Raw genomic sequence first — 26,002 nt, 5'->3', positions numbered from 1 at the left:
TAATGAGATCAAGCCATTCCCCAGTGCTAAGCGTCTGACCAGATGAACCACCCGGGCAAAGCGAACCTCATACATCCCTCCTCCTCCCCTGCTCCCGGCCCACTGATTATCTCAGATCATCAGTGTTTTGGATGACCGAATAAACAGGATTATCCTCTCCCAGTGCCTGTTAAGTCAAAACTGTATGGCGATCCTATTAGTGGATCGCAATAGTGTGAATATATCCAAGCAGGAGATTATCTTTTGCTTGCTCTGTGGAGCTGAAAACAGTACTGGGAAATTTTTTAATCTCCATGAAGGGGACACTAGAGCTCGCAGAAAGAAAATCAAAATCATTTTTATTATCCTCCTCAATCAGCTGCCTAGCTCAAAAAAATTATCCCAATTGACAAAGTCATAATCTTCTTTCATTGATACAGTACCGGATTTGAGATGCCATTGAAAAACATCTTACATGCGTAGCCTTTTTCATCCAAACTGATCCCAGAATGCTTTACAAGTGCTGCATGCAAATGGCACGTGGGATTAGCAGCACTTTACAGTGGTCTGTCTCTGTTCCCACTGAGGTTAGAGAGAACAGAAGTGGGACTTGCCGTTGAGTAAAATGTGAACCAGGCTGGAACGCGGCCAGGACACTGAGATCAAGACTCGCATTCATCTGGAAACTGCTGGCACAATGGCCCTGTTGATCAGGACTTTGGGTTTACATCTTGTCCAAAACAATGTAGCAAGCTACAATGGGGCATAAAATGATGCCATTTTAAACGTGTTGGTAATTCATCATTATTTATTTTTCAAGCACTGAAAAATATTGAAAGAACAAGCAAAGGAGGAAATACCCATATCTAAATTAAAATCTTCTTAAATAAACTATCTAGGTTTTAACACAGAGTAGCATGCAAGCAAAGCCAGCCAGCTCCCAACCCTTTTATATACATGCATGCAGAAAAATAAATTCCTTCAAAAGAAGCTTTGAAGAGCATAATTAAGCATGAAAGTTACCATGTATTAAATTATACATGTAGTAAAAAAGAATCATTAGCCCAACAAATGGGCTGTTAATGATTTCAGGTTTGCCTAAGGCCATAAGCTAATAAACTAGTGATTAACCAGTATTTCTGGGATGCTGCTGTTGAAAGCTGGCAGCCTGGTGTCACAGCGCTTGCCCACAGCTTAGGAACTGCAGAAAAAATAAAACTGATGCATAAAACGCACTGTATTTGGGCCATAGAAACAACCAAAGTTTTGGGTGGGTGAAACCCCTGCTCTGAGGCAGGGAGAGCTCCATCACTTATCGAGGCACCTGATTTCCACTCTGTGCGCTAGGATTGCAAAACGTGGGACTTCCCAAGTCCCAGCAGAAGCAGAGTAGCCAGGAGAGCCCCTTCCAAGGCAAGAGAAACTCTCCACGTATGTGTCCTGGCACAGACCGTGCCCAGGAGAGCCCATGTCACGAGTGTCTCCCTGTCTATTTGAAAGTCGCTGCTGGTACCCGCTTGGGACACCTCCCTGCTGTCCCTGACCTTGGGAGCAGCTACTTCTCTCCGATGAGGCCACACTTTGGTGACCCTATCAGCCATTGATATGGAAAGTAACACCATGAGAGTGTGCTTGACAGCTTCCTTCAGACATTTCTTAGCAACTGGTAATACGAGGAAAAAAAAAAACAACAGGCCATTTGGTCAGCCGGCTCTCTCCAAAGCACCCATACTTACTTTCCTCATCACAGTTTGAAGAGCTGAGGATATGGGAACCAAAACTTGCACAAAATAGTCCTCTCCAAAGCTGGAAACGGTAGAAGCAGGGAGGATGGTGCCCGCCCACTGTTGTCAGGACTGCAGGATACACAAGAGCTTACATAGGTATTACGGTTATTTGTGCAGGGCAAACTTTTTAAAATGAAAACACAAGCATGTGCACAAACCTCACCTCCATACAAGCAAGTGGACAATTGTCAGTGCAATTTCAGACAAGTAAAGCACTTCTTCACCAATACAAATACAGTGCGCTGGGTAACTTTATAGGTCCAAAGAACTAGATAAATGAAGCGAAGGTTTTCAAGGGACATAATTACTCAGTAGTTCAAAACAGAGAAGGGAAGCAATCCAGTAAATTGAAGAAAAATACTGTTCATCCCTCCACCAGCACCTTCACCAGCAGGCTCAGCAAAGCCCTGCAGTTTGGCTTTACCGTGGAGCAAAGGAGCGTGCACGAGCTCCCAAACCTTTGAAAGAAGAAATGCCCATCCGTGTACATATTGCAATTCACAGAATAGACCAAAACCAGAGCGGGACCCCAGGGACTGAAGCCAGCCTGGCCTGCTGGGTGCATAAAATTCACATCACACTTCGTCTGCCAAAACTCCGTCGCAAGGGTTGGCCGGGGATGCCCAGAGAGCCCAGCCCGCCTTCCCCAGCGGCTGTGGAACAGCCAGCCTGGGAGGGCTCAGCTGCTCCCTTCCTTGCCAAATTATCTGCCTCTCTCCTCTCTCTGGCTGATTTCTCCTCATCGCTTGCTTCCTGTGGCGAACCGTGAAAGTGTAGAAACTATTTCGTCACAGTGGCCCCGAGCCGTGCCGGGCGCTTTGCTGTTTGCTCCCCGGAGAGTTGCTAATGGTTTGATCTGACATAAAGTTCTCACACTTAAAATAAATGGTATAAACACAGCACTCTTCAGGAAGGTCTAAAAGCAAAATGAGAGATTTGTTTGATTTAAAGAAGTTTTTCCTCAAGTATTTTTTAATGCTTTTAACTAACCAGTAGTTCTAATGACTTTTTTTTTTTTAAATAAAAAGACAAAGTATTTTGCTCCTTAATTGTTCTTGTGATTAAGGTCCAAGATTTATATTTCCACATGAGAAGAAAAAAAATAAATTGGATCCTGTTTCAGTAGAGACAATGGCAAAAACTCCCACTGACTGCAGTTACCAATAGAACAAGGCCCATGTGCAAACACTGGAAGTAAGTTTTTCTGGAAACTATTTACCAAATACTGCAAAGAGTTCAGAATTTTTTCTTATTTTCTACTTTCCTTACAGTGACATTTAAAGCACAGCCTCAGACAGTTTTGTTGAACTGTTTTTTAAAAATCTACATTACTGTGTCATGTAAGTCATATGTATGGTTCCTGATTCTTCACATAAATGCTGTATTTTTTTTCTTATTATTCCTACAAAAAGAACATGGCTTGATTTCAGCAGCAGTTGCATAGGCTTCAGATTAAATATAGCAGTCATTGACTTTCCCTGAGACTCAGACACTTCTGAAAATAAGCTTTTTGGCACCCACTAAGGAACACACTGAACATCTCCTTTAGTTACAAGCCCTCAAAGTAAAAAGAATTTATAAAGTTCTTACATGTATCTATAAGAATCCGATCTGAGATCTTATTAACTCTCCTTACAAATATTCAGGGCTGGTTCTGCTCTCACCGAAGTCAGAATATCTTCAGTGCAATTAGCAATGACATCACTGGACAAATAAGATAATATTTAAACATAAGAATCAAATTATTCCTTTTTAACAGCCTCACCTGTATCTGTAGGCTTGTATGATAGAGGCCATTTAAAGGGCACTGGAGATACAACCTACACCAGATCCTGAATGCCAGCAGCTCTAAACTTCTCCAGTGCACACAGCTCTGCCCTTCAGTCACAGTTCTTAATATTTAAAATGACCTTTCCAAATTCGTTTTGTTTTTAATATGTTAAAAAATCTTTCCCACTGAAGTGAGTAGATTTTCCAGTGAACTCCACCACTTAACCCTGCAGCATTTTACTATTTCAAGATTAGAGCATGAGTTTCAAAATTTGTCCTGAAGAACAAATATCTGCATGAAGTTATGATGACGTTGTACTAAGCCTAAGAGTCATCCTGGAATAGAAAACAACCCAAACAACAATATTTGGCTCTGGATAGAAATTTTTCCAGAGTTCAGGAGTAACTGCCTCTCTTCCGCTAAGGCTACAAGTAATTCTGGGTCTGAGCTCCTGTGCACGGCTGCTGAGGCCAACATGCTGTATGATCTGTCAGAATTTAATATTCTGTCATGAATAGTTTATATTATACCTTTTCCAATTCTGTTTTGTTCCGAAGATGACTTTCTGAAGGGAGCTGATCCTGAAACATTTTTACCTTCTAATAGGTAGACATGCCCAAGTACAAATGCAAACAGACTTTGTGACGTCTTCAACGTTTACTTTCACAAGAAAGTACAACGGATTTGCATTATTTCTTACTAAAAGCATTTTGGTTTGCTATAGAAAGACCCCAGCAGGAGTGTTTTATTACCACAGCTGACCACAAGATGGAAATCCTTTTCCATAAGATGTCTCCTGGTTAGGAAAAACACTAATTCAAAAAAACACAGCCTTTTTCCAGGAAAGTCTTGTAAAAGCAGCAAAGCAGGGTTTCTCATCCCATCAGCACCCTGTTTGGGAGGCCTCATCCATTTCAGGTTCTTTCTCCATCTAGGAAAAAAAATTAGAAGGCACTTCAAAGAAGATGGGGAAGCCTCCCCCTTTGCAGCCTGTTCTGCCTGGCATCATGGCAGCAGGAGCTGAAGGGAAGGTGGGGGGCTGTGCCCCCCCACTTTCCTCCCTTGCCCAGGACAAGCGCAGCTCCCCAGACGCAGACACAAGAGGGTTTTACCAGCAGGCACCTTGCAGAAATTGATAAGATCCTTTTACCCAGGTGGATAGCCAAGCTGTCATCCATTTCATTTACCTAACAGCAGTTTAATTTTAATTTGATCAAAACCCAAGGCTTTTCCTAAGAATTTTTCCCTTTTCCAAGAAGGGCAGTTTCACTGAGAAATCATTCTGATGGAAATCCCTAGCTGGCTCTAGTTGTTACGCCAGCAGCTCAGATACACCAAGCAGAGAAAAGCACCATCAACATGTGTTCATTGTTTAATTTGGAAATGTGAAGGATAAACTCTTTCTGCATACCATTACGGGGTTTTTTTTAGAGTTAAAAAGCCCTCTGAGGAATGGTTCCAGCCACCCAAAGCCTGGGATGGCAGAACTCAGAGAGTTCAGCGGGATTTTATCTAACCTGCTACACTGTACCCTGCACAAACAAAACCACTGGTCTGGGATCTAAATGCTAAATGTCATTTATTTTTATTATCGCTTATTTACAAAAATGTGCAGAGACTTGCACTGGGATGCCACCGGGCATAAACAGAACTAGAAGGCCATTCCTGTCCCCAGGGGCAGGAGAAGGGATAGCGAACAGGGTGGTGGGAAGGAGACGTGTCCCTTTCCCACCTCCAGAGCAGGGCAAGCTGCGGCATCTTCTGCAGCGCAGGACGAGGGCTGGCCGCAATGCTGCAGGGATCCTCACTCCCGCCGCTGCTGCATCTAGCCAAGCTCACTCCAACTTGCTTTTGAACAAACTATGACTATGAAAGAAATGAAATAGCAGCTTCTATGTTTTTAATTATCTGATCGAGTTTTTCCACTCTAAATCAAATTGAGACAACAAGTAGGGAACTACATTTAAAGACAGACAAGACGTTTGCATCTGTTTTGCTGATTATAGTAGTTGCACATTTTGCTTTAAACACCAATGGGTTGCAACTGCTATTCAAATGATATGGAAATTGCTACTTTATACTGAAATTTCCCTTAAGCAACAAAGGAAAGGATTAGCACATGGCTTTGTTTTTATTCTTTTCCCTCCTTCATTTTAATAAAACACAGTGGCAGTGGAAAACTCTTTGATGGTTCATGAACAACACCTATATCTTTTAATATTTTATTCATACCAAGTTACAGAATATTTTAAACCTTTTGTGTAACTATTATGACAACAATTTCTAACTAAAATATCCTTCTTTATCTGAAACACTGAATTAACTTCATTTTCATAACAGCTCTTCACCACAAAAATATCCATGCACAGGCTATATGGATAATTATGCAAGGGAATTAAGGTACCAGCAACAATTTATAATTATTTTCAGATTTAGATTAAGCTAATCAACTGGATGCCTTCATAGAGTCTGTCTTGTTCGCACATACCCAAGAAACATTTCTCATTTGGTCAGTCCCACTCAAGACTGAATCCTACCCATTTCTAGCAGTATACAGCAGAGTCAGTGCAAATGAGAATCACAGCACAGTCAAACCACAGTGTGAATTTTTCTCACTGAAGCTCTCATAAGTAAAATTGGTTGCATTCCAACAGTTTGCAGGATTGATCCTTTAATCCCTGTCCAGCTCTGCACGTTTTTATGCAATCCTAAAGACAGCAACTTTTTAGTGAATTTTAATGGTAAACTTCACTCCAGGCAGTAGAGGTAAAAGATGTAAGAAATATATAAAGACAACTTTACTAGTCTCCCAAAAATTGATTACTTTTACAGAAGACTGATTGAAAACACTTTACAGATTTTGAATGTTACTGTAAGTTATTGATACGGTAGAGAAACATGAGCAAATGCATATCACTGGCTCCTCATGTACTTTATAGGTACCTACCAAGGAAGACTTTCAAGAGGACCATCATACTTTTCCATTGACTCTGCTGTTACAGAATCTTTGTCATCCCCATCACGTACTTTAATCTGAACATCCCTCCTCAGCACAGCTAGCCAGAATCTGCCAAGGAAAGTAAAAGCACATTACAAACAAAATATTTTTAAAATATTTGCATGCAGACACAGAGAGAAAATTAATTTGTAAACCAGAATTTAATTGACTTGCAACTTTCCTATATTGATGTCAAAGCTTTGAGGCTTCAGGGTGCTAGAACAGTGGGAACTTATCAAGGCTTGAGCAAATCAGATACTTCCCTGTTCTTGAAATTAGTTAATTAATTTAAAAACTAAACCACTGAACTCAATCACTGGGTTCTTTTGTTCTTTAAGCATCAAGCACAGATCTGGTGAGAAACTTTCAATTCTTCATACATAGCTTCAGAAAAGAAATGCAAACAGAATGATTAAATACAGCAACTCCTTTCTCTTAATAACAAGTTTCAGTGCCTCACCCACAATAGACAGCAGTGCTGATGTAGAACTGCCTACATCGTGCAGGGGCACAAATCCTGCTCTTACCCACATACCCCTGCAACCCCACTACCTTCAGTGGTTTTTTTTCCTCACAAAGGTAAAAACAATAACATTACTTCAAAACATTCACCCTGCATTCATCACACAAAACCCAACACAACAGGGCTGGTTACAATACATTCATGCGAGAGCTCTGATAACCATACTTGCACTTTTGGTTTTGTTAGTCCCACATGAATATTTATGCACATTTCCATGATATGTCCCCTGGTTTGCATAGGGCACAGGTTGTCAGCAGCTGAAAGCCATTAGCATCTGACAGCTGCTAAAATGGCTTGTTTGAAACAAATAGGTGGTCCCGGCCCTTGTCTAGCAGGCAGGTGATTAAGGCATCATTACAAGCTGCATCTTCTTTGGCAGCTGCACGGACAAGGAGGGCCCTGCTTGCACTGCTCAGACCTGCCTGGTGGAGGGGAGATTTAATTATTATCACTACATAATGGGTAGTTTGTAGAAGGCAAAGACCTGACAGAAACAGATAGTGGGCAAACACAGGACACAGATCGCAGCCGACGAAGTAATTACAATCCAAATAAGAGTGTATGAGCTGGCTGGGAGCAGCAGATGTTGCTGTCCATCAGCATCTCCATATAAAACATATGTTCAAATGTTACTTGAAAAAAAAAAGACAGCAGAACATTATTTGCACAGCTACAGGATGCTTGGGGGTGGATGCTCAGGGAGGAAACTGGGATTCTCACAGGGAAAATCCAGGGGATCTCTTGGGAGCAGAGAGGTGGAACACACCCAGTGCATGGGGCAGGGACTGCACGGATGGATACCAGGAGGGACCAAGGAGGAAGATATTCCTTGGCCTTCAACCTACCAACGTCCTCCCCTCCCAAACCTGCTTCATGAATCTGATTCTCATGTAGGGAGAGTGGGAATGAGCTGATGAATTATAATTATGCTTCGAGGAAGAGAGAGATGAAACCTGTGCCCTGGGCAGGCAGGGCCAATGACTTTCCACTTCAAGTGGGCAGCCATGGGAAGGTGGTCAAAGTCCTACTCACATTTAACCTCTCTAGGCGGAAAAGGCTGCACACATGGCAAGTAAAAGATGCTGCTCAATTTTTGTTCAAGGCATGGCATCTTGCTTTCTCAAAAACCAAACAAAAGCATGTGTTGGGCAGAGATGAAATGGGGTGGTCAAATGCAGCAGAAGAGAGGCACAGTGCAAGACAGCCCTTCTGAGATGCTGGAAATGCTTGTCTTCATACCACACTAATAAACACAATTATTCCACTGAAGGCTATTTCATAAGATATTTTTTTTTAAATTGATGTAAAAGCAGGAAATGTCAACATGTGCACATTACTTCCTTTCAAACCATTTTCTTGGCAACCACCCCATCTGTTCTACCTCAATCTTTCTTCCAAAAGAGAATTAACATTTATCTTCATAAACTTAACATTTAAAGAATTTCTGAGATGACTTTACCTACACAGCATCACCTTCCAGACTTGCAGTGCTGTCACTTTCACCGCATTTCAGTCTTTCAGCATTTTTTCTTCTTCAAAATCTGCATGAATAATTACCATTGTAAACACATTTATGCACCAGTTTTCAAAAAAAAGCCATACTAAATAGCAACATAAATTTGGTTTGTAAATTGCCGTGCAGCACTGTGTCTCATTATAAACAACGAAGTACATGTACAGCTTCACTGCCTTTGATGCAAAGCCAGAATCAGACCTTTTCAACATTTTCTTATTAAGGATAAATTATAAAACAAACCAAGCATGCTAGAGTGAGATGGCCTTGACAGGAATGGTGTCCAGGTGTTAGGGTTTCTTTGTTTAGCATTGATACAGCCTTTCAAATATTGCAGCCTTTTCTCTGGAGACATATAAAAGTCTCAGAATAAGGGGTTTTTTTTAGTAAAAACATCATTCTTAGATAACGTCCACCTGAAGAGAGAATCACGTCTTTTGGTTTTGTCTGGGCTCACAAGAAGGCATGTCAGAAAAGATGAATGTATGTATGCATTACATTTTGGGAGCCAGTTTTCAATTTCACTTCACCCTTTCCCAGTTGTACCACCCCGTAAGAAAGAAGATAACCCCTGGGAACAACCCAGCGGGATCCTAACGTCAGCCCATGGAGCAGTCTGCTGCCTCTGCCTTTTGCAAGCCATTTGGAACATCCGAGGGGGTAAGGGGGGCCAGGAAAGCAGCTGCAGCAACATGCACTGTGAGCGCTGAGCCTCTTGGCAGATGCATCCTTGGGCCAGTAGCTATCAGGGCAGGCAGAGAGGAGAAGGAAGCTGTCGAGGCTGTAAGTCTACCTTCTCACGGCAGCTCGACTTCTTTTGAGCACGTGGGGAATCTGGCCTTGATCTCCCAGCAGATTTTTTCCCATGTTCTGTGTACATAGTTACTATTATAAGCACAATCACGGTCAATGCTTGTGCAAATGATTAGCTCTTAATCTTCTTGGTACTTTATACATCTTTGTTACTATTTTTATTTTACTTGTATTTTTGGAAATAGCGAGCGTGGAAATATACCCCACTTTCCTGGAAGCATATGCACAAATAAGGCTCTAATTCACAAATCTTGAAGTTAATAAGAACAGCAAACATTTATGCCTAAAATCATCAGTGAAGATCTGACCTCCATTATTCAGTCCGAGGGCTTACAAAAAGCTTGTTGCTGCATGTTTGCACAGTGTATTTTTAAAACATGCACTGTTTAAAATATGCACAATTAATATTAACAGACCTGTATTCTCAGTGCGAGCGGCTGGAACAAGCGCTGCCTTCTGTCTGATGTGCAATGACCTTTTGAAATATTTTTAGGCACTGTCCTATAAGCAATGCGTCTTGCACAAATTACTTCTGCCCAGATATAAAGCAACATTAACCATGAGAAGGAGAGCACAATACGGGATGAATTTGTGTTTTCTAAAATTGGGAGAAAAAGAAAATTACCAGGGTTTATAAGAGAATTTGTAAACTGCATAATTTTCTCTCTTGTTGAATCCTAACATACAGTATCATATGCCATGGATAAGGACATTCACAACGGACTGAAATGTTATGTGATTCTCCCATTTTTGAGTAAAGGAAGAAGACTACAGTAATTACTTCCATGTAAGAAATAGAACTAATAGAATCCATTACGTATTTAATTAGAAGTGTTTGTGTCTTCCAGGGAGGAGAAAGATTAATTTAGGTTAACTACTAGAAGATTTCAATCTTCATTGCATTAAGCTAAAAACTAAAGTTAGAAGAAACCTGCATGGAGAAATACTTACCACTCTGTGTGTTGGAAGTGGTTGCCTTTCCTAGCCACAGGAGAAGCCAAACTGCATTGTGTACTCTGGTATACAATTGGCTCATACAGTTACATATCAATATATATCAATAATAAAAGTCTAGGAAATTACATGAAGGGTTAAGGAAAAGCTCAGTGAAATAAATAAAACAGAAAATATAAAGTCAGACATTTTCACACCTCAAACTTTTTGTCCGAGTCGGAAAGGGAATGTAGAAACAAAGGAAATGCAGATTCAGATTCAGGAAACTTAGCAACTACTAAACACATACAAAATGTACATCCAAAACACTTTCTGTAATCTGTTTCTGTGAAAAAGTGCATGGAAAATAATTAAACTACCAACTACTGCGATTCATCAGCTGGAGGAGGAGCCACCAAACACACTAACCTGCTTCCAGCAGTGGCCAACAGCAAATCTGTAGAGAGGAGTATTACAAGCAAGGTAAACATAATGTGAGTCTATGTGGAATACCCTCTCTGTGCTACAGTCAGCACTGCTGGCACTTCCTGACCCAGAAGATGATTTAAACCCACACTGACATTAACAACAGGACAACAGCAGCAATCAATATTGTCCTTAAAAATTAAACTTAAGGTAGCAGAAAGATTTGCTACAGGCATTAAATACACATATATGCAACTACCATGTATAGAATGGATATAAGCTGTATTCAAAGATTGTGAATGTACAGTGTTCATTATATGAAAAAGAAAACGACCCCCCTTGCACCTCTCTGCACATACAAATACAACTGATGTTTAAAAAATTAGGTCTTGTTTTTAATCCATAGATTCTTCACACAAGTATAAGCTTGTGAAGAAAACAGAATCAGCTCTATTTTAGCTGCCAACAAAACAAATGGTTGCGGTTACCCCACAGACAAAAGTTAATGTACCTGTGTTCAGTCATTCTGTAGCAAACAAAGAGCTATCAGGAAGCTTTTTATCAATAGATCATACCACAAACCAAACCGTTGTCAAAATTTAGAGGAGATATAAGATTAAGTGCCTTTTTCGTACCCACTTACAATTAGAAAAGCCAAGTGTCAGAGAATAATCATCAGCATAGAAAAGATGAACCAAGTTCCAAATTGTTTTTTTATTTATTTAGCCAAGATTCCTGAAAGAAAAAAAAAAAAGGAAATAAAACTCATTGTAGAAATACTTCTGATCCAGGAAAAAAAAAATAGGGTATGATTGCATAAAGGGTTACCCGCTTTAGGTGACACTGCCAGACAATTTCCTTCCCTGTTACATCACCCTTAGGCTCCTTATTAAGCTAATTTCCTTAAAAGTCACCCACAAAGGCCCCCTGGCTTCAAAATGCCGTATTCACAGGAGGCTTTGTTAGCAAGGACAGGGTCCAGGCTCTGCTGCTGCCTAAAGGGTGCATTGAGCAGCTCAGAACGTCGGGGATGGAAGTGGGCAGTGCTTTCAGAGTTAACAGCTCTCGATGCTCTAAGGTGAGCAATTTTAACATATGGGTAGAGATAGTCAAAGCCTTGCCAGCTGCTAGTGTCCGTCTTTCCAGCTGCCTTGGATGTGGACCCTTTTTTGATAGAGTGCTGCAGTTCTTTGTCTGTTCTGGTCCTCTCTGAAGCTCACTAGTGTAGACTGTGGTCAAACCCGAAACTCTGCTGGATCTAAAAGAGTGAGCCCTGTCCTGGCAGGAGAGCCAGAATGTCAAGGCATTAGCTTTTATCAGATTTCAGCAATATCACATGCATTTCACGTAAAAATCTCAGTATCTATATTCAGCTCCATAAGTGTTTGTTCTTCCGTCCATATTAACTGTTTGAGCCACGTTGGCATGCTCAGTCCAAAATCTGCTGCAAACACCTGTTTTAATAACATCTGTTGTTGAGAAGCACAGACAACAAGCTAAATAGTTTAACTGACATCAAACTATGAAGAAATTTAAAAAATACAATTTTTTCCATTAAGTCAGATTGAAAGGTGTAATCTGTGGCATTTTTTCTGTTTTAAGACTTGGATTTTAGATTCTTCTGGTGTAATGGTGCCACCAGCAGATAATAGTTAGAACTGGTTTTAGTTCCTACCTAGACAAGAATACAAATTCGAGAAAACCTAGACAAGAATACAAATTTCTCTACGTAGGTTATTTAAACTTCCAAAAACATATCCTTTAATTTTTTTAAAACAGTATTTTGAAAAGAATGGGGAAGCTAAAAATTGGTTCTAAATGTGAGGGATCAGTAGGTAAAACTTTGGATTCGTAATTCTCTGTTTAAGTTCTTTATGTGTTCCTCTATGATTTATAAAGACAGGGAAGTATTTGGGACAGTGTGGGGTTTTTTTCCACAGTAGAAACTGGTGATTTTTCATGCCTGAACAAATGACAAACACTGGAGCAATAACAACAACATTAAACTTTGAGAACTGAATGTCTGGAACCCTTCTAGTTTTGTTTATATGAATATTGATCTGATAAACACTGAATATTTGAGTGAAGCGACGCCTTTTCTCCAGAGAGACCCAGGACTCTTGTCACTTCTGTTGCAGAGGCAGAATTGAAAGTACATGTTTCTCCAGTCACTGCAGTGTCAACATTCCTAATGTTACTGTCACCCTTCAATCTCTAACACATTTATTACATTTAAAATTGGTCACTTCTCATTCATATTTACTTAGCAGTTTTAGGAATTTGGAATATAACCCAACACATCCTCAGATAGGTTTGCAAGCATAAAGGACTCCCAAGGAAAAAGTGGAAAAGTAGACACTAAGAGGTGTTGCTCCTCAATTTGTTAGAAAGCCAGAACAAAACTTGAACGCAGAACCTTGCCTGAGTTCAGCAGTGCTTTTTCATTCCCTGATCAAATTTCCATACGTCTTGGAATCTACCAGCTCAGGCACTGCCTGGTCCATCTTGGGTGAAGTCAGCTAAATTGCTGTCTGATCTGCTTCTGACAACCAGGACAGTCAGAGATGGTACACTCTGCTTCTTCACTGTTAGAAGATTGGTCTTAATAAGTCACCTCCTTCACCTCCAACCTTCCAGTCTGGCCCAGCAAGATCTATCAATGGGGAAATAAGGCAAAGCAAGACATTTGAAGAAAGCTCCTCAAATACATTTGCAGGAAGCGGCTGCTTGCAAGGCTTCACAGATGTAATTTATAGAGTTCTTTCAGGAGCGGTTACATTAAATGTCTTCATGAAGCTAAAACTATGAACAATTAAAAATAACATACTGTGGCATACAAAATTAAAAAGTATGCTAATAAAGCATGCTTACCATTAGAGTTTGTCTAGTCTCCTATAGACAGAAACTACCTCAGTTGGGTTTTTTTTCCCCCCAGGACTGAAGCTTGAATTTCTAGAAGGGTAGAAAGAGACAGAACATGAAAACCCCTTTGGTCGTTCTTCTTTTACTGTTAAGGAGTAAAAATAGGTCATAAATAAAACTTCCAAAAATGCTTCCCAAATCCTTCAAAACAAGGATACATTAAAAAGGCTCTGGGGAGACCCTATAGCAGCCTGCCAGTACTTAAAGGGGGCCTACAGGAAAGACGGGGAGGGACTCTTTATCAGGGAGTGTAGTGATAGGACAAGGGGTAACAGTTTTAAACTGAAAGAGGGTAGATTTAGGTTAGATGTAAGGAAGAAGTGCTTCAGTGTGAGGGTGGTGAGGCACTGGAACAGGTTGTCCAGAGAAGTTGTGGATGCCCCATCCCTGGAATTGTTCAAGGCCAGGTTGGATGGGGCTTTGAGCAACCTGGTCTAGTGGAAGGTGTCCCTGCCCACGGCAGGGGGGTTGGAACTAGACGATCTTTGAGGTCCCTTCCAACCCAAACCATTCTATGACTCTATGAAAAATCCATTCTTTATGCTCATTCTGCTGAAGTGCTGAAAAGCCTTATTATATTAATTCTAACAATGTAAAATATAGTTATTTGCCCTTTCTTTTAAAGGCCTAGGCTTAAATGCTACTTTATTGATACGTACAAGCAAAGAATTTTAGAAACCATAACCAATTAACGATATATTATTATCTGCTACATAAATTATAAAATTGCTACTTCTTTTAAGTAACTAGCACATGGCCCTAAAATGCTCATGTCTGTAACAACAGCTTACCTGAGAATATTTTTTCCTCTTGGACATAAATCATTTAGAATCAAGTAACTAATGTTTCTTTAAGGTGCAGAGTGTAATAACACAAGCTACGCAGTGCATTTGTTTAATTTGGTATAGTTTAATCTTTAAAACTTGTCTTGGGAAAAAAAAGCCTGATAAGCTTTACATAAGAGACAGCTGACAATTTAGGATGAACCAAACAACACTGATGCTACAAAGCAAAAATGACACAAAACTTATCCTCCATGCAGACAGAATGTCATGTGAAACTTTAAGGAGAGCAAGGAAACATCAGAATAACAGCTAATGCTTTTTTTCCCTAAAAAAATATCCCTATATTTTGCTTGCTGTGACAAAGATTTCATGAGAAAAAATGCTGCTGTGTCAGCCTACAGCTTGGCATGGCTTTTTCTCCCACAAACTTCTCTAGATAGTAAGTCAGTCTTCCACTGCGTCAGCTCCAAAACTACACAAAAAAAGGCAATAATGCTTCCCCAATTTCACAGGGGATTTTTTTGTGATGAAAAGCATGTAAAAGATTACGAGCTGCTCAGAACTGCAGCAAAAGGAGCTTTAAAATGTCTTGGTGTAAATTTGTCCTGGTTTTCTTCAAATACAGTTACACTGAGAAGACGACAACATCATCCATACCATGCAGGTATGGATTTCCTTTCACACAAAGAACTGGGAGTTAGATCACGGTTGCAGCGATGTAACTGAGCTAAAGTCAACTGCCCTGAGAAGAGTTACTCCGGACTGAAATATGAATAGGGCAATATGAGAATCAGATCAGTTATCAGCAAGATAATTTAAAACAAGTCTTCCATTGGCTGATTTACAGGTCTTGAATACAAGAATATATGTAGGAAACACACATATTCTGCAATCCTTCACAGCCATAGCCTCTCACTGTGTTTATCTTGAGTTTAATGGGGCTAATGTGGAGCACCCCGGCAGCCCTGTGGGGCCCTCAGTGCACAAACCCGCAGCTGAAAGTCACTGTCACCCGTTGTGCATTCACATTATTGCACCTGCATATTTTATTTCACACACAAAAGGTCAAAAGCTTGCCAGCAGGCTGCCTGCCTTCTCAGACACACAATGCATGGAGAAAAATAACTCCGAGGAGCTGCTTGCTGTAATTTCCTGCAATTTAAGACTATTTATTTTTAAAACTTTTGCTGCCAACCTCCCCATCTGACTGTCACACTCTTGCTGAATTTTATCATCAGAACATAGTAATTTATTAGAGATCAAATCCAACCGGTTATTTTACTGTCTTGGCTTTAAATACTACTCAGCCTTTTTAGCTGCTCTGAATCCTTAGGGCTCTCTATAATTAATGTTTCTTTAGCAGAGGCAGCAAGGGGACTGGCTGTGCACAGCCTGTGTTAACCCTTTGCTGAGACCAATGTAAAACCACAGTGAGGGGCTGCATTTGCAAAGGGGTTGCGAAAAACGATCCACAGAATTGTTTCTACTTTTGGCATTTGAAAATTACTCTTTTATACAAGTGGGCTGAGTATAGCCACTATCTACCCACATGATTAGAAACTGGTCTGTTCCTGCAAATGTTAATTAACAGATGGGGGGGTTGCACCCACACATATGGCATTTGGGGAGCGACTAGAACTTCTGTAAAGCTTTTGTGGCAGCTGAAGGATTTCGAGATGAGTGAACAGGAATGGTCAAGCGAAAGGCTGAACACTTGCCGTGTCAGGTACATATATGTTGGCTGTAATAGTGGTGCAGCAGCAAACATGTATGTGAGAACCAGGGGCAAGCTCGCATGGAATATTTGAGCCAGAAGATGGGGTAGTAGGTGATCATTTCACCTGAGAGAGCACCAGAAGAGAAGAATAAGGATGCCCAGCATCAGGCATACTGATTTTCCCCTCCTAATTTGACCCAAAACGCTGAAGCCTAATGGCAGCAAGCAGGCCAAAATGAAGTGTCACATTTGAGGGGTGACAAAGGGGTCAGCCCTTTACAGCCTACCAGCACATACCTATCTCAAGCCCAACCTACCTGAATTCACTGGCAACAGAAGGGTTTGCCCAACCTCACTCACATCGGTCACCCCTAACCAGCTGTCAGAAGCTTCTAAAATTGAGCTCTGATAAGCCTTTGCTTGTAACTCCAAGTAGCACATCAAAAAGCACTAGATTGTCCTTGAAAAGCAAAAACGAACCATAGAATCACAGAGCAGCCCAGGCTGGAAGGGACCTCGAACCATCATCTGGTCCAACCTCTCCTGGGAAAGGGCTGTCGAATCGCATCTTGAAAACTTCCAGGTTGCTGCTATCCTCTAGAAATGCTCCTTTGTCCCTAGCACAGGTAAATGTTCAAACCAACTTCTGTGGACTTCTGAACAAACTTGAACTGACTTAATGAATGAGGGCCTATATCTACAGCAGCTTCAACGCTTCCTTGTTCTGCAACTTGCCCTGCAACCTCATTCCTCCCCATTTTCTTCACAACTAAACAAGAATGAATACAAAAATATTTATGAGTAAGTACTGAATTTTATTCCTACATTGGAAGATAATCTCCTTTAGGTCAGTATTACCATAGCCCAGAGAAGGTGAAATACCAGGTATTTGGCAAGAAGTAAAAACCTTCACACAGTAGAAGCAGCTCAACAATGAACACATTTTCCTTTAAATTTTAGCATCTTATCATCCTTTTTTTGCGGCTATGCGACCTATTGCCATGAATAGAAAAAACACAACCTAGCATAAGAAAACAACGATATTAATCAAGGTCTACTCTCAGCGACATATTTTTGCATTACTGAGTTTTTCGTAGTTAAGAGGGCTGAATTTGACCTCAGAACATTCCAATAATCTGTTGTAAAACAAAACCACAGAAAAATCACTATATTTTATATTTACTTATTAAAAATTGTTACTGCAATTGGAATTCTGAAGGGGCTGCCCTAAGAAAGCTTTGTCCTTTTCTGGGTGAACTATTTAAAGCAGTATCCTTGACTGAACTTCCAGCACTCTAGCTAATTTGACCATGTTTGTCTTCTACCCAAAGTACTCCCAGCAAAAATAGCTGCCAGAGCTCCTGTGCAGCAGCTGTCTCAAGAAGACAGTCTCCGATTTTTGCAGTTCTCTTATACTGTATTTTAAGAAGATTTTTTTCCAGATCTCTCATCAAATAGGTTTTAGTAGTAGCAGGTATGTTTGGTGTGAGTCTGTTAGTTTCCCATGAGCAAGAGCTTTGGGGACACTTTTAAGAGTATATTTGAATTACAGACACTGAATGAATTATAATTAATATCAAGATCTATGGTGGGCACAAAGTACCGTTACACATTTTGCTGAGTAAGTGGCAAAAGGCATAAACTAAACCACCATAATATCAGCCTATTGGTCTGTTATTGAAATAACATAAAAAAAAGTAAATTTCTATTCTGAACTATGCATTCATTATTTCAAAGGAATTTCTACCAAAGTAAGCAGGGAATCACTGAATTTTACAAATTGTATGCATATTCTATTGTACTAAATGAGTCTGAAGCCTATAAACAATTTGTACTAATCTAAATCTAAATGTGCTAGTCTATGTTAGCACAATTTTTCTTATGACTACGTTACTACCTACTTATTTCATAATAGTAAAGACAGGTTTAAATTAATACTTGCATGAGAGTTATATGATGTAAACCACTATGTCTCTGAAGATACTGCAGCTGTTACCAGTGTGAAAAGTCTCATAGCAATTTGACTGAACAAAAAGGAAACCTGACTGAATAAATTGCAATATGAGAGCAAAGCTTTATTATTATAATACCTATACTGGCATGTGCTTTAGAGAGAGGTACTTGCCTTTCCTATCACACTTTCTTGGAGTTTGAGCAGAAAAATCTATGAAGGGAGAAATAACAGCAGATTAAAAAAACCTAAAGCAGTTTCCAGAAAATTGTATTCTCCCCCCACCTTTGTATTAGTGTCGGTAGGAAAGGAACATGCCTCGACATGCAAACCAGCCCCAGAGTGCACCGGAGAGGAACAAGTCTTTGTCTAAAGCAGCACAAGGTTACCCTGCACTTCTTTATTCTGTCAGCTTCTGGTAACCATAGAAAACTGATATACAGAACACACAGCCTGAATGGCAAATGTAAAAGTCTGTTAACAAACAGGATCATACGTAATGTTGGATGCTTACTTACCTTCCTCACTAATGGTTGGCTAATCAGGATTCTTTATGTAGTTTTGTTAGAAAATTAACACTATAACTTCTTTCAAAAACAAACATTTTGGTTCCAATCCCTTGGACCTCTGGTAAAAAAAAAAAAAAAAAAAGAGAGAGAGAAGAAAAATTCCCCTTTGGGCAAAGAAATAGTCTATTAAAATAGGAAGCATTCTGTGGTATACATAACCTTCAAATATAAACTGCTGTCCGAGGTAAAAAACACAACCTAATTTTTGCATTTGAGTTAGTTCCTGCCATTTTAACTCCTTCTTAGTGAGCACAGCCTCTGTTTAAGTTTTCTTATTCTTCATATAATTAAACGCTAAGTGCCAAGGGCTGGACTGACAGATAATGGTGTTACTTATTTCCCTAGTTTCACTCAGCAATGCAACCACATTTTAATCCTACCCAGTGAGAAACATGAGACTGGCTTTGTTTTGTAATACTACAGAGAAGCATAAAATGATGTCATTATTTTTGTATGTTTTGTAAGGCATGAATATAAGCTCAGAACAGACAGTTAATCCAAAAAGTCTATGGTGCAAGGAACAGACCACTGCCAGTGATCAATACTATTTACAATTTCTTTCTAAGTGCATAGTCATAAAAAAATGAGTCATATTCAAAAGGAAAAGACATTCCTAACAGCTAAGCATTATGGTAAATGTAAATAAATACACTTAAGTGCCCAGTTTGTGCTGATTCCCAGGCTAGATGCATGTCCCAGGGAGCGTGGGCTAGGATAGAACAAATTTCTTCATTCCTTACTTCCTTGCTAATGGTCTCTGTATCATGCAGCACAAGGACTTATGTAAGTTACTACTTTATTAAGCAAGAGTATGCATGTATTCAGGCAAGATATATTTTTCAAGTCAGAGCACTTAAAAAACAAACAAAAAATTGTTTCTAAAAATAGGATTTGATTATGAATCTCATCCTTTCAAAGTCTTAGAGGGACTTTTACTGCTTTTGTAAACAACCACAGAACAACCTGAATTGTGAAAAATAAAAATTAATCTTTGATCAATGATTTCAGGGGACATTACACAAAGCAGCGTTGTCTATACCCACTAAACAGTGGCTGTTCTCAAATTCAGGCTTGCTTTCACATCAAGTGCACTCACAAACAGGCTGGAACACACAAGATTTTGTGCACCTGGAAACTCCATCAGGTGCCACAGCACCATCCACCCCTGCCACAGACTGAGCCATCGATGCTTCCAAAAGTTACATTTCTATTTTAATGCATTTTGAGACACAAAAATACCTTTAAAATTACTTGTGTGTTTTCTAGGAAATCCAAATGGTTTCACCTTCCTCTCATTTACAAGTTCAAGAAGCTAGGGCCACAATATCTAAAATCGCTACCTACCTGTTATGAGACTAATTTTTGAGTTTTAGCTAATAATAGTCGAGCATTTATTTAACAGCAACCACTGATATGCTGAGAAATTTGATGTGCTTTTATTGCATCTCATTCCCCAATATGAATTCTCATGCTAATGCTTTAGCATTGCTGATTTCTGTGCCTTCTGAAGGGGTGGAATAAAGAGCTAATTTTGTGGCAGGGATGCTGCTTGTGTCCTGTCTGTAACTGTTCACTCTCCAACAGAAAAGCTTTTTGTATTAAATTGTAAAGAAACTGCCAAACTCAAGAAAAATTATCCAATCATTGTAAGAAAAAGATGCACTTTCAAATTAAATGTTATGAATTATATATATTAATTAATTCATGCTGCTTATTGGTATTTGTTGTGAATTAACATCTAATGTATTCAATCAATCAAAGGATTTAACACTAAATGGTATTTTTATGTTTAAATCACAACTACTTCTCCATTTCAGAATGGGACTATCCTATTCACCTGCTGACAGAAGAAAACATGGTTGGATTAAGAAAAAGTCCAGAGAACTTTCTCCATTTGTATCTCAGGAAGGAACTTTCTTGATTTAAGGCATAGTATGAAGTTCACTGCCAAGTATATATTTACAAACAGAATCACTGCCTAATGCTTTGTGATAGGAGCTGCATCCTCAGGGTGCAATTACAGCAATTATCTGGATGGATCTTCTCATCAGTAACCTTTGACTCATCTCCTACAAACTGTCAGTCTTCATCATCAAGTGGGGAAAGCAACGTATTGTTTCTATTCAGTCATCTGCTTCTGAGAAAAAGAAAACTCCACTATTAGGACAGCCTGCCTCCCCATACATATGACCTCCTGTAGCTAGCCTGCATCTGCCAGACAGAGTGGCAACCCCCAGGATGAACAGCAGTTCACTCCTACACTGTTCTTCTGTCAAGATGAAGCCAGCAGGCACCCTCGCACACTTCTGCATTTCTCTTAGGAATTTCAAGGGAAGCAGAAAAAAAAATCTTTTTGTATGCAAAGTACAGAAGCATTGCCTAATCTTAAAAGGTGCTAAGTATCTCAGTCTTCAATGGGATTTGTTGGTTATGCATCAATTTTTGGAAGTTAGCCCCGAAAGGAAGAGACCACTTTCTCAGCTCCCATTTAACTAGAATGACTTCACTGAACTAAATGGCTTTACTATAAATTTACACCTATGCAAAGATGGAGCATAGTATTACATTAACACTATTATGACATTTATTACCACACAATTGTTACTGAAGTAGAACTCCCGCAAAAGTTTTGTTGGAGGGCATGGCCTAGAGGATACAGCCTGTTTAAAATTAAGCGATTTCAATTCACAGTCAGTGATGCTAAATGATGAAGGGATAAATAACTCAGTTCAAAGAGCAAGACATTTAAAATAGGATGGGAAAATAACTACTATAAACAGTTTTACAACTTTCACTTCACAGTGAAACAGCTGATGAGTTACTATAACAGAACAACGAAAAAACACCTTTGCCTTAAAGGGAGGATAGCTTACTTCTCTCAGCGTACAGTTCTTCCAGAAAAAGGATGGCAGTTCCAAGGCTTAATTATAATCACCATTAGCTGCTACCTACCATTTGATTAGTTGGTAATAAAAGAAAGGCTCTTTCTTATCAAAGCAAACAGCAATGTCACTCCTTTGCATTCCTCCCATTAGCTGCAAATGTTGTTATGTGGACAGGGCAGGGATAAAATGAATAACAGACCGAATCTGGAAAAAAACCCAAAGCTAAAAATAAACAAAACCATTTACAGAGGTAACTCAGTCAACTACCAAAGAAGAAAGAAAATAAATTCTTCATTGTCAAAGTGAAAACAGATTGAACCAAAACTGTCAGAAAATTCTTTACCATTTTGTAATGATCACACACCCATAATGCCAGACAGAATCCAACTGTTTCAGTGACTAACTTCAAACAATAGCTGGGCTGTTTAAAAGTACAACGGGGAATGATGTTTGCCTGAAGACATACTGTATTAATGTAAATTGCTTTCAAACACACAGTTTCTTAAACAAAACAAAAAAATAGAAACTAAAGTGTGTGAGTGGAAGTTACTGTTAGAGCCACATATAACATTGTCATCCGTAATTCATCACCCATTAGTGACTGCATGGAGTGAGCTTACATTCAGTGGGAAAGACAGCAAAAGGGGCCTCTATTTGTGTCAAAGGAAAACATTATTCATTTTACTTTTCCTACTTTAGAAAGGTCTTAAAACTATGGAGTCTGCGTCCTTTATGAACCTTCCAATTACCACCAGATGAAACTCTCTCTGTATTTCCTCCTTATGAGGGGCTATACCGCAACTCATGCCCATGGCTGTTAAGTCATGCTGCCATAGTGCCTTCGTATCATCTTAAGCGCTGACCTTTAAGAAGTTATAAATGTTATTTCAGTTTTAATATTCTGAGTTTAGTGTCTCTGGAAGTGATTAACAGCACTGGCTTAATGTCATTAGGTCCTCACCCATTTGCTCACCAACTTCTGCTAATGTAACTTAATCATGACATGCTGCAACACCCCAGGTTTCTATTTCTAGTTCAGTGAGATTAAACTAGTAATAAGCAGCAGCATACTATATCATCAGTGGGCTTCATTGCTCCTGAAGGCAAAAGGATTAAATCAGAGATTAATTTTGTTCTGTGTATCATCTTTCTCATCTGTACAATGGAGAAAACATAGCTACAGTTGAGAGAGACAGCTAGGCTTCTTCACAACAAGAATTAAATTCCCGTCTGCTAACTTTTTGGCAGTTATCTTTGCTATATAGTTGTTGGATTATTAAATAAACAAATTCATTTTAACTAACAAAAAAGTAATCATTGCAAAGATCTTCAGTAGATGTACTGACAGACAGCAGACATGTTTCCCTAATCCAGACTCAGTAATCAGCAAAAAGATTTGAAAGACAGCAAAAAGATTAGTTTGGATACGAAGGAGAGGATGGCAGGAACTTAAAGATGACGGTTCAAGAAAATTTCTTGGAACATTCACAAAAATGGAAATCAGCTGGAATTCCACTATTTCCTCATCTACTCTACCAGGATAATGCTTAGATGATGAGTAAAGATCACCTCATGGTAAAATCTTACATCACAGCACGCAGAGAAAAGACCTAGTCTTTGTGGTGACATGGACCGCGCACCTTTTCTACACTATTGTGTCAAAGCTTAACTTGGAGAAAATTTCAAAGACATCTACAGGAGTTGACAAGCTCACCCTTTTATGAAGGGCCAGATGACTCCTCATGGCCTGTGTGCACACTTCATCTCAAAGGACTTTTTAAATTTGTCTAACAAATCCGTTGCTTGTTAAAAGCCCTAAAATCTCTTTAACTAAAGATTTCTTAGATAAACGGCTTAAATTATCATTAAACAATAATTTTACACGGTACGTTAAAGTGATTTATCAGCAACAGAAAATACATTAACATGCTCCTAGCGCATACTCCCTACGCCTCCCTTGCACTGGTGGCACTCACCTGACTTTACACTGAGCCAACTCAGTCAAGTAAGCCAGAGCAGAAGATAAACGCAGCAAAGGCACGCGCAGGGTTGAAGAGGCATCGCAGTCAATGAACATGGAGGGACCAGCTGCACAGCTGGGGCTGCGCCAGCTGCACTGGGCGCAGATGCCCATTTCAGTAGCAACAAGGCAGCCCCATCCCAGCACAGCTGTGCTTCATGAAGCACGAGACAGACAGGTATGTATACCCCATCCTCTTTCCTGGCATTGGTGACTGCACTTTGTAGTGACAGTAGGACTTATTAGCCTGCTAAGGAAAAAAGCTACAAAGAACTCTTTTTATATTGCCTTGACATGTATAAAATCATCAGCAAGATACCTTACCAAGTCAAAACCAAGACAAAAAAATCATTGACATGCATCATTTGTTCTGCCTGCTTCAATAGATGTGAACGTATGGTGCCATCTACAGGAAGGTCCTCTAATTACCTCTATCAGTCATCAACTCACAGCACAATGCTTAATTACACGCTACCATGCAAGCACATGTTCCAACTTACAGCCCCGCTCTTGCTTACAATAGCTACTTGTCTTCATTTCCTTGGTAGATTCTAGGATTTTGGGGGGAACAGTTTTTTCAAAGTTTCAGAAGACAATTCATTCTCATCGATTAAATCAAAATGTACTTTTGCAGCGTCATATGCCACATATTAGCATCGTTGAAGTTACTGTGCTTCAAGGTCTCAGTTATATTATGGAGCCTAATTAGTAAAAATGTATCCAAAGTACTGGTTTTACTCTTTCTCTGCTTTAATCTACTGGTTATGATGTGTTACATGTGCCTGTACAGAAACTGTACTTTTCCTCACACATTAACTATTTAGAGAATACTATAGAATACTTCAGTATTATCTGTTACATGATATGAATTATTCTTGTCTATTTAACAACTCCTCCATAATTAGTAAATTAAAATATTTTAAAATTTGCATCTGTTCAGAATATGTACTCTTTTAAAAGACATTAATACCTGCATACTGGTCCAAATATATGAATAGTATCATTAAATTAAATTATCTTTGTGAAATAAATATCTGAAAGCCATAGTGATGCAAATTCTTAATCATGAAGAACAATCACTGTTGTGGTTAAAAAGCACGAGACCTCTAGGAATGACTCCTGAAGAGGTCAAAGCATTCTTTCTTGATTTCCAGAAGTACATATTTCTGGGTTCTAATTACTTAAATAATCATTTTGCAAGTTCAGAGGTAACAAGATCTTTTATTATTACATTCATATTCCACTTTATGTAGTCTGATTTTTAGATGTCAGCACATATTCAGAAAATTGATCAAGTAATTTATACAACTTCTGAAATGAATTTTAACAAAGAAATCTGCTGCTTAGAATCTATGACACAAATGGAAACAGCACAAGAAGAAAAAAGTCAACAATATTATTTAAGCAATTATCATGCACAGAAGTATTCTTAAGTCCTGTGATTGATAAGGCAGCCAGAACAAATTATTACCTTACTAAACCTGGATAAATATTACCATTATGAAAACGGACACAAAACAATAATTATGAACCTTTATTAAACACCCAAATAACACCACTATAACGAAAGGACAAAACCAATGAGTAATTTTGATAAATTCAAATACACTGCCTTCTCAGTGACTGCTAAAAGCATACGCTACAAAACTGAATAAGGTTTCTATTACCAAAGTAGACATTCCTGTTCATATATTTGATTGAGCTGATTGGTTAAGGCCTTGAGGCCTTTTAGTGCGGAGTGATCTATATCTTCTAAAATGGGATCATTTACTCTTGTAAGACAGCAAGTACCTCTTTCTAATACTGACATCCTTATCTCCTTGCCACGTGCATGGAGATACCTAAGACATTGTGTGACAGTTAAAGCTCCTAAGCACGCCATTGGTTTGGGCCATATTAACAGCAGAACAGCTGCTGAATTTAAAAAGTTATCCTAGTAGAACAGGCATGTAGACATGTTATCAAGTATAGTATAAAGCTGTTAATTTAATATACTAACTGGCAAAAACTAAGCTTTCATTTTTAACAGACTTTTTGAAGTAACAGAAGTTGAAAGTTCCAGTATTTAGATCTCAGACTGCAGCTCATTTGGAAAGCACAGCACACAGCAGAATTTACTACCCCTGACCCCATCAGCATAACTAGCAAACATAGCTTGCTCAACATGCAAACCCAAAAAATTTTATGCTGGTCAAATTCTGTATCATACTTATAATGAAGTTCAACACAGACATTACTCTTGAAATTAGGATAAGAGTTTGGCAATTTAATTCAAATTATTTACTTGTTATATGACCTGGTATTATTAAAATTGGTTGTTAATGCTGGTGCTTATTTATAATGAAACGTAACATAAGAATAGCAGCATTAAAGATGAATATTTTAAAAGTATTTAAGATTTTATGAACAG

The 26,002-nt window shown here is 39.2% G+C and overlaps 1 long non-coding RNA gene across 5 annotated transcripts; it reads right to left on the bottom strand.

Moving 5' to 3' along the window:
* Positions 1–759: 759 nt before the first annotated feature.
* Positions 760–10,807, bottom strand: LOC138689478 (uncharacterized). Of its 5 annotated transcripts, none has more exons than XR_011328304.1 (7): positions 10,747–10,807; positions 9,801–9,982; positions 9,365–9,441; positions 8,518–8,599; positions 6,485–6,604; positions 1,716–1,835; positions 760–1,180 (listed from the first exon to the last, which is right to left on the bottom strand). It is a non-coding gene; the product is annotated as an uncharacterized lncRNA (long non-coding RNA). The 5 variants fall into 5 exon arrangements; XR_011328305.1 differs by lacking the exon at positions 9,365–9,441 and adding an exon at positions 1,930–4,468; XR_011328303.1 differs by lacking the exon at positions 9,365–9,441.
* Between the last annotated feature and the right edge of the window lie 15,195 nt (positions 10,808–26,002).

The sequence above is a fragment of the Haliaeetus albicilla genome, chromosome 2, assembly GCF_947461875.1.
Source record: "Haliaeetus albicilla chromosome 2, bHalAlb1.1, whole genome shotgun sequence".
NCBI classification, from domain to species: Eukaryota; Metazoa; Chordata; class Aves; order Accipitriformes; family Accipitridae; genus Haliaeetus; species Haliaeetus albicilla.
This window is presented reverse-complemented; position numbering and strand designations above follow the sequence as displayed.